The sequence below is a fragment of the Triturus cristatus genome, chromosome 6 (genome assembly GCF_964204655.1).
Source record: "Triturus cristatus chromosome 6, aTriCri1.1, whole genome shotgun sequence".
Lineage (NCBI taxonomy): Eukaryota > Metazoa > Chordata > Amphibia > Caudata > Salamandridae > Triturus > Triturus cristatus.
The window spans coordinates 897,316,433-897,334,207 of record NC_140589.1 but is presented as its reverse complement, the minus strand read 5'-3'; the positions used below and the strand labels follow the sequence as shown (position 1 = coordinate 897,334,207).

The 17,775-nt window shown below is 47.6% G+C and overlaps 1 protein-coding gene across 4 annotated transcripts in view; it reads right to left on the bottom strand.

Moving 5' to 3' along the window:
- The window catches only part of IPCEF1 (interaction protein for cytohesin exchange factors 1), an 844,548-nt gene that overhangs the window by 772,703 nt on the left and 54,070 nt on the right, over positions 1-17,775 (bottom strand). The window contains exon 2 of one of the 4 annotated variants that reach the window (XM_085611541.1): positions 13,921-14,029. The exons of the other annotated variants lie outside the window; for them this stretch is intronic. The gene's annotated coding sequence lies outside the window, so the exon portion shown is untranslated. The remainder of the gene's footprint in view (positions 1-13,920; positions 14,030-17,775) is intronic. 4 annotated transcript variants of the gene reach the window in all.

Sequence of the window (17,775 nt, the reverse complement as noted above, 5' to 3'; positions counted from 1 at the left end):
TGGGTAGAGGTCGCAACGAAGACATCACCGATTTCAACTGATACAACGCTTCCAATCTGAACGTACCATATCTCGGAAAAGACAATTCTCCCTCTTTTTCAGTCATTTTATGCCAAGTCTCAAGCCAAATTATAGTATGCAATCCCACATTCGTTGCCATGTAATGAGCCGGGGTATCTTCGGGCGGAGTCTCTTCTCCTCCCAGAGTAACCACCGCTCTATCGCCTCTACACACGTCTCGTAAAACTTTAAAACATTTCATGATGAACTCAACTTAAATCAACTTCTTTTACATACAGCGTTTCGTTCTACTTCCTGATGTCAATCCACCAATACCAGTGCGGCTTCACACCAAGCGACCTATCACAGCACTGCACCCTCTGACACCACTCTTCCTCCGCATACAGCAGTTCCCCCTCCTTTACAATTCGTCTCTCGCACACTCACGCGTCTCTTGCATACAATGAAATAACTGTTTGTCCACCAAACGACCGAACAGTCACTTCTCTGACAGCCTGTCCACCAACGACCAGACAGTCTCACACAATTGTCGACCTTAACTCCGGCAATCGTCTGTCCGCGAAACGACCGGACAACTGCCTTAGACTATCTGCCCAGGAACGGCCGGACATGTACTTAATCGATAGAATCCAAACACACGATGTTCCACATACTGCAACCCACGACCTGCATCGGTTACTTACGCACTCACACACGCATTTCCTTATCACTGATGGGTCAGTCAACGACGTCTCATAATCCCACAATCACTGGTCAGACAATTTCAACTCTGGGTGTCTTCTACACCACAATCCCTTATCCCGGGATTTTGAAAATCAAATCTCATGGACCGCGCGCGCTCACAGTCCGAAACTACAATCACTCGACTCTCACACTAACTCCGCAAGACATCACACAATCAATACAACACCACAATCTAACAGACACACAACCCTGTTCATATTCACTCTCCCACAAACTGCTGCTTTCGCCGCACCGTTACTCTCCGCCGGCTTCCATCAACGCCATCGTCCTCCGCTCACGATCCACTGGATCACCATCACTCGGGCTCTATGTGATCAATATCTACCTTTCTCTACTTCTCCCCGTACTACAGAGATAACCATCCTACTCTCCTACCAACTGATAATGCCGGATTCTTATATTATCTCACCATCTCTTACCACTCTTAAGAATCCTCTGCTGACTGGACCTTTTTTACCTGCTGTGGAGTAAAAAGGGGAGAGAGCCAACTCATTCAGATGAAACCAATACCCAATCAATTCCGATGCTAAAGGATCACTAACTCCGAGTTAAGTGTTAGGGGATTTATAACAAAGCCAAAAATAACTGAACATACAAGCACCTCATGACGAGGTTAAGAAAGTACATGGGCACTAATACAAAATTTAATCTATGCAACAATCTGATTCAATGAAGCATAAAAAGGATAATGAACTCTAAAGATATCAAACAAAAGATAAGTGCTCCAATATCTAAATCAGTCTTCATGGATACCTACAAAGAAATTGATTAGTCTAACCCTACTCTACCACTAAAGTGACATCCCTACTTAGCAATTCCCAAGGCAAGATCAGAAAAAGGTGTCAGCTCGTGAAGACTTCCTAAGAAGTACACTCACGTTGAAGGGGGTCAGTAGCCAAAGCTACCAAACTTGTTCTAAGTCTCCTTCCTCAATATCGATCTCTTCCTTCCGCCCTCATCTGCTCCTTCTCCGACGCTCATCCCTCGGGGCACTGTCCCCAATACAAAATGCACAACATGGTAGACACGCCTCCGTTACACCTCTTCTGGCTGGACACCTCCTGGAGGTAAATTTCCATCGAAACCTGTATTTTGTCCAATAACAGTTGAATCGTCCTTGAGTTCCAGGCTCTCTCAGCGTGGAAAGTAGCATCTGCCAATTATCAGCATTCCTGGAGACTCTTGTAGCAAACGCTCCTCCAAACCTAACTCCTAAAACAAAAGGTGCATCTTAGCTAACGAGGACGGTGTCCTTGCACCTGCAACAGAAGCCTGATAACAGAAAATCCTTCCCTGTACATGAAATTCGCTGACTACCTCCAAATGAGAGCCTTCCCAGGGAAAGTATACTTCGACCTGCACAATTCAGCTAACATAAGAAATGCAGGTAGGCCTTTCATAGCAAAACATAGACATTCAATTAGGTCTCAATACATCAAAAACTACACACATTAATAAACGTTGCATCTAAAAGCACTAGATGTCATTACATGCAGTATATAAGTTATCATTCCTACACGTGCAGACTTTAATATTGTGCACGTTTAAATCGAATGCATTACATTACACACAAATTAATTTGTTAGGCACTTGCAATAGGCAGTACATTTAAAAGTCATTTTACACTTTCGGCTAACACGAATTACACTTCTAAAATTACACTCACATTATTCACTATAACATTCACCCTTCTAATGATCATCTGTTAATACAACGTAAGAGTATATGTGGATGCGGACTATGCGTGATTATAATGCACCCCTACAAATTTCAAAACCTAATAGAGCTCTATCATTGACATGAATGCCTAGTAAAGCCAAGGCAAAAGTCATGTCACCTCAATTCAAATGTGGCAAACATGAACATTAAGTTGTGCTGTGTGCAGAACATGCTGACAAAAGTGACCTAACTCCAAAAGGTGACTCGATAGCAACAGCAGGCGACCGTGCCATGGACGAACCTAGCCAGCCCCCCCTCCTCCCGGAAGGTGAAGCCTCGGATGCATAGTCCCTGGACTGTTCAGGTGAGGAGGACCTACATGGCCCCTCCTGCGTGCACAGGCCAGGCATTACGTATATGGTAACAGTTGCACAACGTGTCCTTTCTGTGCCAATGTTCTGCTAACTCCCCCATAAGTGATTGTGGATAGTCAATCGTGGTCTCACATTACCACAGCGAAAGCATACTACCATGAGTGTGCATGCACAATGGGCCGCTGTTTAGACAAGTATTCGCTCCCACACCAGCCCAAAGACCTTCGGATACCAGGTGTCTGGACCGTCCCGTGTGATTCAGCCAGTGTTGAACACAGCTCGCCCACTATTCTCACGGTGAACTGACACACAGTGTATTGATAGCGTCTGATACTGAAGGCCGTTGCACACTTTTTATCAGACTTGTGGGCTGTGGCCTGTCCCTTCCTTCCATGCTTTTCAGGGAGTACCACCGGGTGTCCGTCCTCCAATTAGCACACTGTATTTCGTGCTTTCTGATTACAAGTTTGGCTGTACAGCTGAGCGCTAGTTCTGAGATTGCCCTCACACCATGTCTGACCATCCAGTGGGCCAGGCCGAGCCTGGGCAGTTGCAACTGTACCGTGACAGCATGCAGCTTCTCTTTGGATGTGTCCCACTGGCTGTGCTGGGCATCAGTTATAGGCTAACGTTCCACCATGCATATTTCACCTGGGTGCAACCTGTCTTTTTATGCAGAAGATGTCTGTTCGAGTGGGCCATGGATGTCTGCCTTTCAAACACATACATTGCTGACCTGGATCATGAGCTGTGGGTGACTCCTTGGTTGGTTCACGTGCAAGACTGCTTCGGTGAGACACGTTTATATGATGCATTACAACGTGTCAGACAGGCTGACAGCTGCGCCTGGGCGTTTGCGCAATGGCTCCTGGGCAATGCCTACATCGAACCTCTCCCAGGTTGCGATGGGATGCTACTTGCAACCTCGTGGTGCGAGGAGCACATCTGTTCCTTTATACTCCTGTATTGGATGGCGGTCTTCTTCGCTGAAGACGAATTGGATCGTCTTTTGGAACTGATTGCCTTCAAAGCTGCCTGTGCCTTCTTGGATTCGTAACTACTTAACAGCAACAGGAACTGTTGGTGACTAATTTAATTATCGTGTCCTTTTCTTCACGCCGCCTGACACTAATTGTCATCCAGCTCTCTGACTTTCGCCTTGTCTGCATTGGCTTGGACTATGCTCAGCTCTGCGGTCTGTTCCGCTTGATACCATAGACTTGAGCAAGGGGAGGCTGTCATCTGACCGTCGTGGACATTGACGTCTGGCATGAGTCCGGCTTCCATTATGCAGCTGTAGCACACAAATATTACATGGCGTTGCTGTTTTGCAAGTACCCAGGGCTGGAGTCGGGTGTACATACAGGTACATGGCGTCCCACCCCTCTTTGCATGGGGTGGACACCGTTCCCCCTGCCAGGAAGTTGGTCCTCACAGAAATATGCTTAACTTGTCCCGGTGTACTTTCCAGATACCGGGACACGTTCAGCAGCACCTGCACGTTGACTGCTTTCCATTCCCAGCAGCAACGTGCAGGCAGCGAGTGAGCCTTTTTTAACCTCCAGCCGGTACGAACTCAAGGGGTTATCCGGCCTCCTTTTGTTTGTACATGCCGACTGGGGGCCACCTTGAACCTTACATTTGAATGTAGATGCCACAGAGGGAAACATAGGCACACATCTTGCCTTCTCTTCACAGGTACTTAAGGGAGGCATGCTTTTACCTTTGTTCTGTTCCTGTAAATCAATGCAGACACTGTAAGACTGACAGATGGCTTAGTCTGTTCCCGTATTTGCACAAATCATGTTAGTCGCACTATTTTACTTCTTTCTAAGCGCTACGTTGTGACGTTGTGAGGTCATTTGCATTTTGCACTACTTGGTCAGTCCCCCAACTTCTTTTTTTAGAACTTGTGCCCTGCAAGTCCCTTAGTACATGTCTGTCACATGAGAGGTGTCCGCAGAGCTTGTTCTCTGCGTGGTCCTAAAGTACTGTCTGGACATTCTGTCCATGGTCGGAGTACCTTGTTACTTTTCATTCATTTAAGTTCAGGCCATAACACCCCCAATCTCACGGCTGCAGGAGGACACGGATCCCCTTTGAATGACATGGAATTGTGGGCCAGATGCCCCACACTTGGAGGGTGATCCATCAAGTGATGAGTGTGACACAGCCAATGTGGTGTAATTTCACCATGTATAGGTTGAGTGATGGGTTTTGCTGACAAAGGCCATGGACCAGGGACATCCAATGCAACTCCTTCCTACAAGGGCTGGGGGGATATGCACGTGGTTCGACGTCCAGAGGGATTATTGATGCGACATCTAGCTTCATGTTAAATGGATATGGCACTGTGGTTACCTTTTCAACCTGTTGTGGCACGTATGTTGCATGCTTTGACACTGTAGTAAAAACGTCACTTTTGGAAACGTTTCTTGCCTTCAACTTGTCTGCTTGTGTACAGGCACTTGAAGGCCTCAGAGCGAGTAGGGGAGCAAGTGAGGTAGTATGGCAATGGTGTCCTTTGCGTAGGGGTGCTTCAGGGTGCTCAGTCCCTGCATGCATGTGTTTTCTAATCTGGCGTATTGTCAAGTATGAGTACGAAGTCTCTGGAACATTTGTCAGAGTCTGTGTAACAACAGCAAGGCACACAGACACAGCCCTAGTCGCTCATTGTTGCATCACACTCAATGGAAGTAGTTGATGATGAGCTGTTGACGCTGGTCAAGGCCTTCTGACTCACCACTGTCATCATCACTGGACATGTGTGGATTGGGGGTGAGGGAGATGTTGCTGGTCCACCAGATGTAGCAGTCATGTGCCATACTCTGCACACATGTGTGAGATGATCTGCTCCGCCTGTCATACCACTTGCACGTTGATGGAGTGGTAGTGTTTGTGGTTCCTATAGATGGGTTCACTTGCCTGTGGTGGTACGAGGCCAATGTGTGTACCATCAATGGCTGCCATCGACATTTGGGATGCCTCCCAGGAAGGGCCGGCTCATGATATCTTTAATTACGCGGTCCAACGAGGCATTCGGGTGAGCCACTGCGTGCCCGATTTATTTCTCTCGCCAGGCCTGCTTCAGGGCCCTCCTTTAGCTCTCCTCAGTTTTTCAAGAGCCAGGGAGATGCATGCTTTCCTTCCAAATTCTCATTCTAAATGTTGTCACTCCCAAGAAGTGTATTTTTTTCCTGAAAATGTCCTCCTGATGGGAGGTTTCCTGAGGTGGGAGTATCAGGCAAGTGACACTTCTCATGCTCTCACTCATGCCCTACTCCTCGGATTCCCTCTCTGCCACCTCATCTCTCCATGGCCACTCGCTCATGTGCATTTCATTTGTTGTATGGCGCTACTGATATGAGTGTAGGGTGTGATGGTACTTTACATCACGCACACATTGCACAGAGACAATCAGTCATGCAAGTATGCGAGTACATCTGGCTACATGGAATGTCACGAAAGCCAATGAGGATTGCAAGGTGTGGTAGTCACATGGGGTGCATACTGGTGGGCAGGATTTTTGAGTGCGTTTGGTCTGGAGAAGCACTGACTCTAGATGTGTGTGGGGACATTTACAGGCAGTGGCAGCTGGGCAGAATGCACGCCACACCAGTACGTGTGTTGGACCTGCTAGGGATTACACGTATGTCTGATTTGCAGACAATGGACACCCTTGGCCCAGAGATGCCAGTCAGATGGCAAGGGATATTCAGGCAGGGTTCACAGGTTGGATGTTTCATTATACAACATTGGTACAGTGCGGGAGACCTTTATCCTTTTTGACTCCTTCCCTCATTTAAGTCCATCTGGCCATAAGGCATGGCTATGTATGTAATTTCACTCTCCTTTCTTTGGACATTACTTGTGTGTGAACGGGTCACACTCTCTCATCCCTTCGCAGTGTAGTGAGCAACTGGTCACTGTTCTGGTTGTTCTGATGTACCAGCCACTCCCGTAGTGCTGGCTTATCCCCCACCCCACAGCCACCCAGCACAGGCGTCACTGGACATGTGACCCTGCCAACGAACGGAGCAGGATGCACGTGCCCTTGGCCGGTTCTCTGTGTGGTTACTTTATTTGCACGGGGGCCTTGTGCCCCACAACATTACACATGGGGTGCACCAGTCACTTTAAGCAAATGAGTTGTGATGTGTGATGTAAGTGTCAGGGCACCAATGCAAATGCAGTATGTGTTTGCATGCGCGGTAGCTGGCATTCGCAGCGATGACACACATTGTCCCAACTTTAATGTTGCAGGGTTGTGGTCGCAGCTTCCGGGCCGCCAGGGTGTGGCACACACAATGTGGATGAGCCATCAGCCAATGGGTGCCTTCTGCGTACATGTTTAGATGTTGCGGGGGCGCACTCTGCAACTGCGAGGCTCGTCATTGGCCCCAATTGCCTTTGGGGACATCGAGGGTCACTCATGGGGATTGGGTGGGCCTCGCACTTTGCATTTGGCAGGTTGCCACGATCATCGTGGTGCCGCCACGCTTGCTGGGAGTTGTAGTTGTTCCGGGATTGCATGTGTGAAAATGTTTGGTACGCAACTCTGTTGGGCACGGCGGCGTCTTGTCTGCCGGAGCAGGGGCAGGTGGTGCAGCGGAAAGGCATGTTGCGCCGGATCCATGTTGGCTCCGGGGTTTTCAATGGTTTCTTTTTTGGCTCTTCCGTAGTTGTATTTCCGCATTCCGCAACGTGGTGTTTTTAATCGGCAGTGGGAAGGGCTGCCTGCAACATCGTATTCTAATTGGCGGACAGAACGTGTTTCCGCACGCCGGTCCTGCCCTGTTGGATCCATACGCAAAAAACGTGCGGAGCCTGACAGACTGCGGTGGGCGGAAAATAGCCTCTGCGGGTCCATTGTGATTTGTTGGTCGCAATGACCGCACCTGGGGCGGAAAACATGACGGTTTTTCGCCACTGCCACCAGCACGGATGGCCTTCCGTCCGTTATCATAATGGGCCCCTTAATGTCAACTCGGCCTTTTGCATGATCTTTGATAATACCTTCTTCATAGTCCAATGACGTAAGCCTAGATATGTTCATTGTGACAGTGCTGCACAAAACCCTTTCAGAAATGTAAGTTTTTAAATCAAATCTAAATGAAGCCTCTTCACTAATGCTCCAAATGGAGTAGATCGAAATCAAACTGGACAGGATTGGTTCCCAAGTTTAAAAGCTAAAGCACAGAAAGGTGTCAGAATGCTCAAAAACAAACTACAACTCTAGTGAAAGAGTCTAAAGAGTTTAGATAAAAACTAGAAAATCATGAGAGCAGCTCTAGGTCTGATTTAAAATTCACAGGTATTCTCGAAAAGAGAGAGCTAAAGTCTTCAGACTTGAAAATTATAAAAGAACTGATAACTGTAGGCTTTAAAGAACAACTTACAATATACATAGGTTTCAGAATGCCCTTCATGTCAAGTAAGAACGGAACGAATCCAAGACATTATGTATTAGTACATTTTAGTGACTACAGTATTATAGAGGGAGTATTGACTAATGCCATAAAATCTAAGGGGGTGATTATGATGGCGGGCGGACTCGAGTCCGCCCACCATCGCAGCGGTGCCTAGGACCGGCCGCCTGTAAGGCAGAGGTCCCTCACCACGTATTGTGATGCAACCGCCACCGTGGTGGTCGCATCATGCTAGGTTAACATTGCATTGGATTCTGTTGGCTGTAGCACCCGCCGCAATGCTAAAACAGCATGTTGTGCATTTCCCTGCACTATGTGGCAGCACCACCCAGTGTTTGCCACTTAGTGCAGGGAAATGTAGGGGGGTACCATGGGTACCCCCAGCGCACCACCACCTCCCCCCAACACAAGGGGGGCCCGCAACAGGCCCCCAAAACCAATCCCTGCCATCCTTTCCATGGCGTTTTCACCGCCATAGTAAGGCTGGCTACAGCCAGCATTGTAATTTGGTGGATGGTGCCTGGTAGGCACCGCCACAATTTTACAGATGCTGACCGCTCTGCCAGGTAATTGGTACGATTGTCTGTGGCGGAAGCATGGCGGGCGGTCTTTGCGACCGCCGCGGTCCAAAAGCGATTCCCCCCGCCATCGTAATTTGGCGGGGAAAAATTGCTCAGATGGCGGAGAGCCTGCCGCCGCATGGCTGGTGGTGGCAGGCCTTCCGCCATCGTAATCACCCCCTAAGTTCTACAAAGTTGACAACAAATTTTTGATTTTAAGATTTATTTGAATCTCTCCTTTAAAACCTCCAAATATAAATGGGAATTTAAAAAGATGATTCAACTCTTTAAATCTGTTGGTGCACAGGCCATGTTAACTCAAATTGCAAAGCAAAAGGTATTAGCAAATAGGTATTTTAAAATGTTTCCCTAACTCTCAGAAATTCTTTCAAAACCTGCAATGTGGCAAAAATTAATATATAGTTTTGCAAATTAATTTATGATAGGATATTATAATATGATATTATGAGTATTGAGCTGTGAAATGGGAGGGGTGGGTTTGGAGTGTGAGGTAGGCAAACGGGAGGATGCTCGAGGTCAAAAACACAAGTGGGATTGGGCAGAGTGAGTGGTCACTAATTTCCCTAGCTAAAAGAGGCAATTAATGCACCAAGCTGGGTGTTGAGGGATGGGTCTTTCAGGACACAAGGGGACAAGGTGGCTGTTTTTGAGCCACAGGTTAGGTGAATTCAGGTTGCCAAATGGGGGTGGGGATGCAGGTTTTCAGATAATATATTGTTCACAGAAAGACTGAAGAATATACAATATCGACCTAACTGATCTAAATACTATCAGTAAATGCAAATGGTCTTAACAATTGGAAAAAACTAAATTATTTTTTCATGGCTACATACCTAGAATCCCTCCATAATTTTAGTCTAGGAAACATATCTAGAAAAAAAAATAGGGACGGCAACCAGGACTAATAACCATTTAACTTAACCAAGTTTGGTTTTCTTCTGTCTTCGCAGGATACTGCTAAAAAATTAAATAGATGAATTACAAAATTTGCTCCAGATGAAGCAGGATGCTGGCAAACAGTGGCAATGCAAGTAAATCAGTCTGGTTTTACTATTTTACAACTCATACTTATTATGGCCTAACAGCTGATGATCATAAAGCGCTACATGGTGTAATTACTGCTTTATCATTACTCTCAATGTTTTTTTTATTATAGGAGAAGATTAATTTTTTTACAATCTCTTTCTATACATTCCTCAAATCCTAACATCCACCAAACACATGTTTTGCAAGAAACCTGTTAATTTTCAAGGTAGAACTAACTTTTTTGATCTCTTGTGAGGAAAGAACCATTCACACCTGTAATCTGTCTATTTTTGTCAGTTAATCTCGAATATAGATTTTTTTGGTCTTAAATTTTCAACAAAATAGCTCTGTTGGTTTCATCTCATCCTGCTTCTCTGATCACATAGCAAAAGTTGATTTAACTAATGTTAAACAAAAATATTACCTTATTTTTCACAGAGAATCTTATTTCTGCACCCCTAGACATTATTTTGGAACTACATGAAGCAACACATGGAGATGAAGCAATCTCATATTCAGCTCAGATAAGGATTACCACAAAATTCATATTGTGCTTGTGACAAAACACACTCACTCAGTTTGTATTACATTTAAACTCTCAGTTTATTAGTCATAACTTTTGGGAGTGGAGAGATGTAAAACAAAGAATGAGAATATTTCTCCTGGAGCAACAGCTATTAAATGCTCAAATGATTGATCAAAAACAGAGAGAGAGAATTTTCTGAGAGACTAAGGGGTCAATTAGGATGGCGGTCAGAACACCATTCCAACCGGCGTGGTAGCGGAAATTAACCGCACGTACTGCGGGAAAACCGGCGGTCAGATTAGCATGAACCGCCAGAAAAATCCGACCACGGCGGACGGATTCCACGAAACTCCGCTGGGACCGTCCGGAGCAGGTGAAAATCCGTCAGCGGCGGTCGGATTTGCTGCGGAAAGACCCAAAACCGCCGCACAACCAGCGGATTGACCGCATGTGAAATTAGTATACAATTGCGGTGACAGCGGAACGATCAGTTGTTTCCGCGATCGCCACAATTGATGAATGGGAGAGCCGGCGGAAGGGCTGTTGTTGTCCGACCGCTGCGGTCGCCCTGGAAGAGTAATGGCGGTCAAAAGCAACCACACAACAAGGCTACCAAGTGTGGCCATTAATCTGGCTCAGCCTAAAAAAAACACCTATCATACCCCAATGACACATCCCCATGGCAAGTAAAAAATACAAATCCCAGGTCAACCCACACAACAAACCTGACATGAATACTCCTTTTTGACCCACCCACATAGCTGAGTATAAAACCAGCCCCTTCCCTGACCAGAATCCTTTGCACAACTTCACAACTGAAGGGCCTAACCACACAGCACAAAAGAGGCAAATCTCCACACATCAGACCCTCACAACCACACACACATCACCACCACCACCTTCACAACTGCACTTTTCCCACATTTGCACATCACACACCATGTCACAGAAGAAAATGCCCAAATTCACTGACATCCAGTTGTCAGTGATGGTAAATGAGGTAATCAGATTAGAACCACATTTGTTTGGAAGCATGGTCCAACAGACACCACTAGCCACAAAAAATCAAATGTGGGCAAGGATAGTCAACAAAGTCAATGCAGTAGGGACCACCCCAAGGCCCCCAGAAGGACATCAGGAAGAGGAGGAATGACCTCAAGACCAGGGTGAGACAGCGAACCATGAGCGGTCTAAACTGGGGTGGCATGGTGAGAAAAAGAATGATGGATTTAACCCAGATCTCTTGACTGGGGGGGAATGTTTTGATTAGTTCTGCATTCCGTCCATCAATTGTGTGTCTTTTGCTTTCTCTGGCTCAGAGGACTGGCGGTGGCCCTCTCATTCCACCATTAACAGTCACCGAATGGGAGGAGAAGATGCTTGCCATACTGCATCCAGAGTTTCTCACAGGAATACCCGGAGGAGTGGAGGCTGGTAAGTACCAACAAATGTCAACCATTACACTGCTATGTACTGTCTTGCACAACTACAAAGCTACACTTCCTAGGCCTAAATGCACTCATGTGCACCACACTCTTCCCAACACATGTATCACAGATCTAACATTTCCTTCCTCTGGATCATCCCAAAGGTAGCTAGCAACATTCCCAGGGGGGCATGTGTACAGTCAGCCAGCACTACAACTTCCACCAGGCACCCTTGTCCCACAGCTCAGCAGGATGGAACACTCCCCACAACCATGTGGCAGCCACTGCATTGCTCTCTTCAAACTTACAGGTAGGTAGCCATCTTAACAGGGAGGGGCGTTTGTGGGTGGTAAGGCAGCACTCCGACTCCCACCAGGCCCCCTTGTCACACAGCTGAGCAGGATGGAACACCCCTCCCACTCATAACCATGTGGCAGCAATTTCCCCCAGTGCATGCACCCTGCCATTCCTCTCAAAAATGCATGGAGCCATATGACCACACCAGCCCTCACATGTCACCCAACTTGGCATAGATCCAAAAGCCAAATACAGTGTGCAGACAGCTAAGCGTATGTAACAGTCACTGAAAATAAACTTTGAATCACCAAGTCACATGTTGAAGAAATTCAGGACCCAATCATGCACAGCACTGAATGCTATGTGTAAGTGCCATGGTGTCAGAGCATGAAGGCCCATATGAACACAAACCATGCATGGTCACAAAAACAAAGTAAAGTACATGAAATGAAAAAGGTATGTATAAGATTACAATGGCTAGTTCTTGCTCAGATGAAAAGTCTTCCATGCAGAGCAAACCAAAAAGGCGCATCACATAAAGTTGATGTGCTGCAAGTAGTTAGATGACGAAATGTCCTTGTAATCACACAATCTGTACGTAGAACATGGTATCTATTTACATGTCACACCATGGACAAGTAATGTATGTACCTCAACATCATGTCATGATGCTCAGTACCTTGCAGCCATACAAAGTGATATCAATGTAAACTGTGTGGTGTATATCATGTAACATCAAAACGTCTAATACCAAGCTTCAATAACCATTTCAGCTCAGTTCAACAGGAGATCCACAAGCAACTGCTGCAGAACACAACACCGACCTGCAGAGCCAGTCTCTCCCCCCCCCCACCCCTCCCTGGACATGAACTCTCGGATGCAGACTCCCTACGTTTCTCAGATGAGTAGCAAGAACCTGGCCCTTCTGGACTGCCAGGGCGTACAAAGGCCCAGGCCCCCATTGTACCCACCTCCACCACCTCAGCAACAACAAACAGCGCTAACCCCTGATGCAACAACCTGTGCGGCCTCCACCACCACCACCAGTGATGCCTGTAACACTCTCCCTGCCTCAGTGGTTACCAACACCACCACACAATCCGAGGAGGGTATGGAGAGTCTGCAGGTGCGTCGAGTGGCAACGCCACAGGTCCAGGACAGCAGGGCAGGTGGGAGGGCAACTGGGGGACAAATTCGAGAGGACACTAGGACTGAAGCCCTGGCCAACATCGCCAGAGTCCTTGGGGCGTACGAGCAAACCCAGGGACACATGGGCCAGGTTTTGGAAGAAGTGAGTGAGCTCCGCCTGCTGCTGAGGTCCATGGACACATGTATGGGCCAAATTGTGGACCTCATGGGCCAGCTCGTGGGTGTTCTGAGGGACAGTCATGCGGCCCAAAGGACAGCTCTACCCCCCTTCAGTGGCCCGCAGGATGATACTCCCACCACCTCAGCTGCGGCCACAGGGAATGGGGGAGCTGCAACAGGATGACTCCTTAGACACCGCTGAGCCTGCAGCAGTGGCCCCCACTGCAAAATGGGCCGTCTGAGAAACACCATGGGAGATCACGTGGCAAAGCACCATCCAAACGCCAGTCGCCGACCCAGCCATGATGGCACCTCTGTTCCCCTTGACATTGACTTTGTTGACTATCCTTGCCCACACTGCCATGTTGATGGCAGGTGTCTGTTGGACTGTGTCACTACAGCAATATGGTGACTACTCTATTGTCTCATTTACCATCACTGACATCTCATTAATTTACTTAGCACTATTTTGTAAAAATGCACTTTTCTGTCACAAACACACATTGTAAATAAACACTCTTTACATACCTATGTCTTTGTGTCAGCTCCATGTTTATCACAATATGTACAATGTCGACTCAGATTCCAATGTACCAGAAGCTCAGATTGTGACGAGGCATTGATAGAGTGAAGGAACCTAGAAAGACACATGAATGACATGTACTTGTCAGGTGATGGCATCACAGCTAGTACACAACACTAGTTATCAAGGTACACAAACCAGCACACATTACAATGACAATATCAACATAGACATCATGTGGCTGGTCATGACTAACCTGTGCCACAAACATCAGCCATTAGCACAGAGCCAACCACAGGCAGCAGTCAAAAAGCTCTTCTAGGCCTTGTCACTGCCATCAAAGACAGCAGACAATGTCACTGTTGTACAAGGTCACTCACACTCAAGGGAAGCAGTTGTTGATGAGCTGTTGACCAGGTAGACACCTTCCTCCTCTCCACTATCATCGTCACTGGACATGTGTGGGTTTACCGGGGGAGGGCATCTGCTGCTCATCATCGTCCAGGAGCAGGGGGATCTCTTTGCGCAAGACCAGGTTGTGGAGCAAGCAGCATGCAACTACGATCTGACACACCTTTGGGGAGAGTAGTGCACCTCCGCTGTTGTCCAGACACCGGAATCTAGACTTCAGAAGACCAAAAGTACCCTCCACCACACGACGTGTCCTCCCATGTGCATCATTGTAGCGGACTTCACCCGGGGTCCTGGGATTCCACAGTGGGCTCAGCAACCAAGGCCGATTGGGATATGCAGAGTCACCTAGGTGTGAGATACACAGACCAATTTTGTAATATAACAGTAGCTGAGAACAGCATGTCACACATACAGCACATACTTGACTCTGCGTACTCACCAACAATCCACGCACGCTCTGGATGCAGATTTGCCATCAGCTGTGGTATGATGCTGTTACGCAGTTTGTAGGAGTCATGTGCTGATCCTGGAAATCTGGCAAAGACATGGGAGATTATCATATCCGCTTGGCGTACCACTTGCACATTAATGGAATGGAAATGCTTCCTGTTCCTGTATATGTGCTCACATGCCTGTGGTGGAACCAGGCAAACGTGTGCAGTCAATGGCGCCCACAACATCGGGGATTTGGGCAAGGTCATAAAAATCATCCTTCCAAGCTGCCAATTCATGCCTTCTGGGAAAATGGATGTAGTGGTCCTTGTATGTCATCATTGCGGACAGGACATCACGTAGCACCATGCTGAACATGGGTTGAGACATCCCACCTGCACTGGCCACCGTGTACTGGAACGAACAAGTTGCAAAGAAATGCAGGGCTGCATTCACTTTAACTGTTGGTGTCAAAGCAGTCGGATAGGTTGTGCGAGGCCTCAGATGGGGCTTCAACTGACCACATAGGTCTTGAAGGATAGGTCGATCCAAACTGAATTTCCGTATGACCTCCTCATCCTCCATGTCCGTCAGAAATGTTAACGGACGATGCACATTTGGTCGTCTCCTATATAAAATGAAAGTGGACACGTCAATTCAATTCCGCTATGAGATGTGTCCAACATCTTACGTCTTGACTGACACAGCGCCAACAATGACTGGACTGAAACAACACCTTAAAGCACAAGTCACATGCAGAGACACCTTGATCTCAAGTAGTTGTACACATGTTCAGTATGTACATACTGAGTACCCCCAAAACAGATTCTGACTGTGTGAATGGAAAATGGTACATTCCAACATCTTGTGTCACCAGCCCTGAAAGTAGTTGACACAGCACATGTTTGAAACAGCAACACTGCTGGCTTCTATGTAGCTGCTGTACATGTCACACCTTCTTGCGAGAGTCTGACAGAGCACATATTTACAACACAATGAGCACAGTGTGTGTAAGCAGATCCACTATCAAAATGATTTCACCAATCTACACAGTTAAATAGGCACATATGTAGTCAGTCCATCATTACTCTGGGTTGATTAGCCATCTCACACATTGACATGTTTACAAATTTGAGAGTCCATTACCTAACAGATATGTGTACATGCACACAAATATCATAGGTGACGTGAGGAAGTACATGCCATGCCAATGCATGTAATCCTGTACACTGACATGGCATGTATAGTCATCAGTGAGTTCAATGTCACACTAGCATTGCATTTACCAATCAGGTGGCATGATTCATTGTAAGTGTCTAGTGTTCAATGATGAGAAGTGGCCATTGCCATTGCTACAGCATGATGTGTCCGTATGCGTGCACCGCCACCGCAATCACGGTCATTGGCACAAATTGAAATATGCCAATTCGCGGTAGCGCCCGCCTGGGCCCCGCGGTGTGACACCGCCAATGCCCATGTTCTACCACCCAATGGGAACCGCAATCGCGGTAGTGAAATACACATTTGAAACCCGCGGTAGGTGTTCTCCACAGACCTGGTCATTAGATACAATTGAAAGATGCACGATTGTGGTAGCGACCGCCAGTGCCCCGTGGTGTATCACCGCCAATGCCCATGCCCTACCAGCCAATGGAAACCACGATCACGTAAGTGAAATACACATTTGAAAATTCGGTAGACGTGCTCCGCTACCGCGGGCCCAGTTATTGGATACAATTGAAAGATGCACGATTGCGGTAGCGACTCCCTTGCCCCCTCGGTGTGTCACCACTAATGCCCATGCCCTACCAGCAAATGGGAACCGCGGTCGCAGTAGTGTAATACACATTTGAAAATGGTGGTAGGCGTGCTCCACCACCGCGGGCCCGGTCGTAGGTTACATGTGAAAAAAGCTGACCAGAAACACCAATTGGAGCAGCTGAGTACCACTGCAACAACCCCAGGGGGCTATATATGTCTGTGAGAGAGCCACACATTTCCACTACATCCAGACACTGCTGCCTGTCATTCTTCCTCCCCAACTGCTGCTGTTCCTGTCTCCTGGACCCAGTGATGGAGAGAACTGTGAACATCAGGGCCCGTCCCTTCACCACAGAGGAGCTGGAGGTCCTGGTGGACGAGGTGCTTTCACAGAACGGGAGGCTATATGGTGCGCCAGAAGTACTGGTAAGTGTTTCAGAGTGACCATTTGAGAGTGCTCACAGTGCTCAAATGATATTGCTCTGCCGTAGTATGTGCCTGTGTGTGCAAGTTAATGTGCATGCATCCTCCTTCTTGATGTACCATGCTCCATACATGGCCTAGTAAATATTGCACTAGGCTATTTGTGGAGGATGGCAACATGGACATTTCTACAGGCCTTCTCCAACAAGTAAAATACAAACGTAGGTGTGAGACTGGGTGATGTAAATGAGTCATACACTGCCTGGCATTCTGACTTCATGTCGATGGGGTGTGCAGCCTTATTTCCACAGAACCATGGCTGCATTGAAAGATGGGAGGGACATGCAGTGTTTTCGCAGCCATACTGTCACACTGCTGGTTTGCACAGTCAATCAATCAGTTCATTTTTAGAGCGCACTACTCACCCGTGAGGGTCTCAAGGCGCTTGAGGGGGCAGGGGTGCTGCTACTGCTCAAACAGCCAGGTCTTGAGGAGTCTCCTGAAGGCCCGTAGGTCCTGGGTCTGAGGCAGGCGGATGGGGAGGGTGTTCCAGGTTTTTGCGGCGAGGTGGGAGAATGATCTGCTGCTGGCAGTTGCTCATCGGATGCGGGGGACGGTGGCGAGGGCGAGGTCAGCGGAGCGAAGCTGGCGGTTCGGGGTGTAGAAGGTGAGTCGTTTGTTGAGGTACGCTGGTCTGGTGTTGTGGAGTGCTTTGTGAGCGTTGGTGAGGAGCTTGAAGGTGATCCTCTTGTTGACGGGGAGCGAGTGCAGGTCTTTCAGGTGGGCTGTGATGTGGCTGTGGCAGGGGATGTCAAGGATGAGGCGTGCAG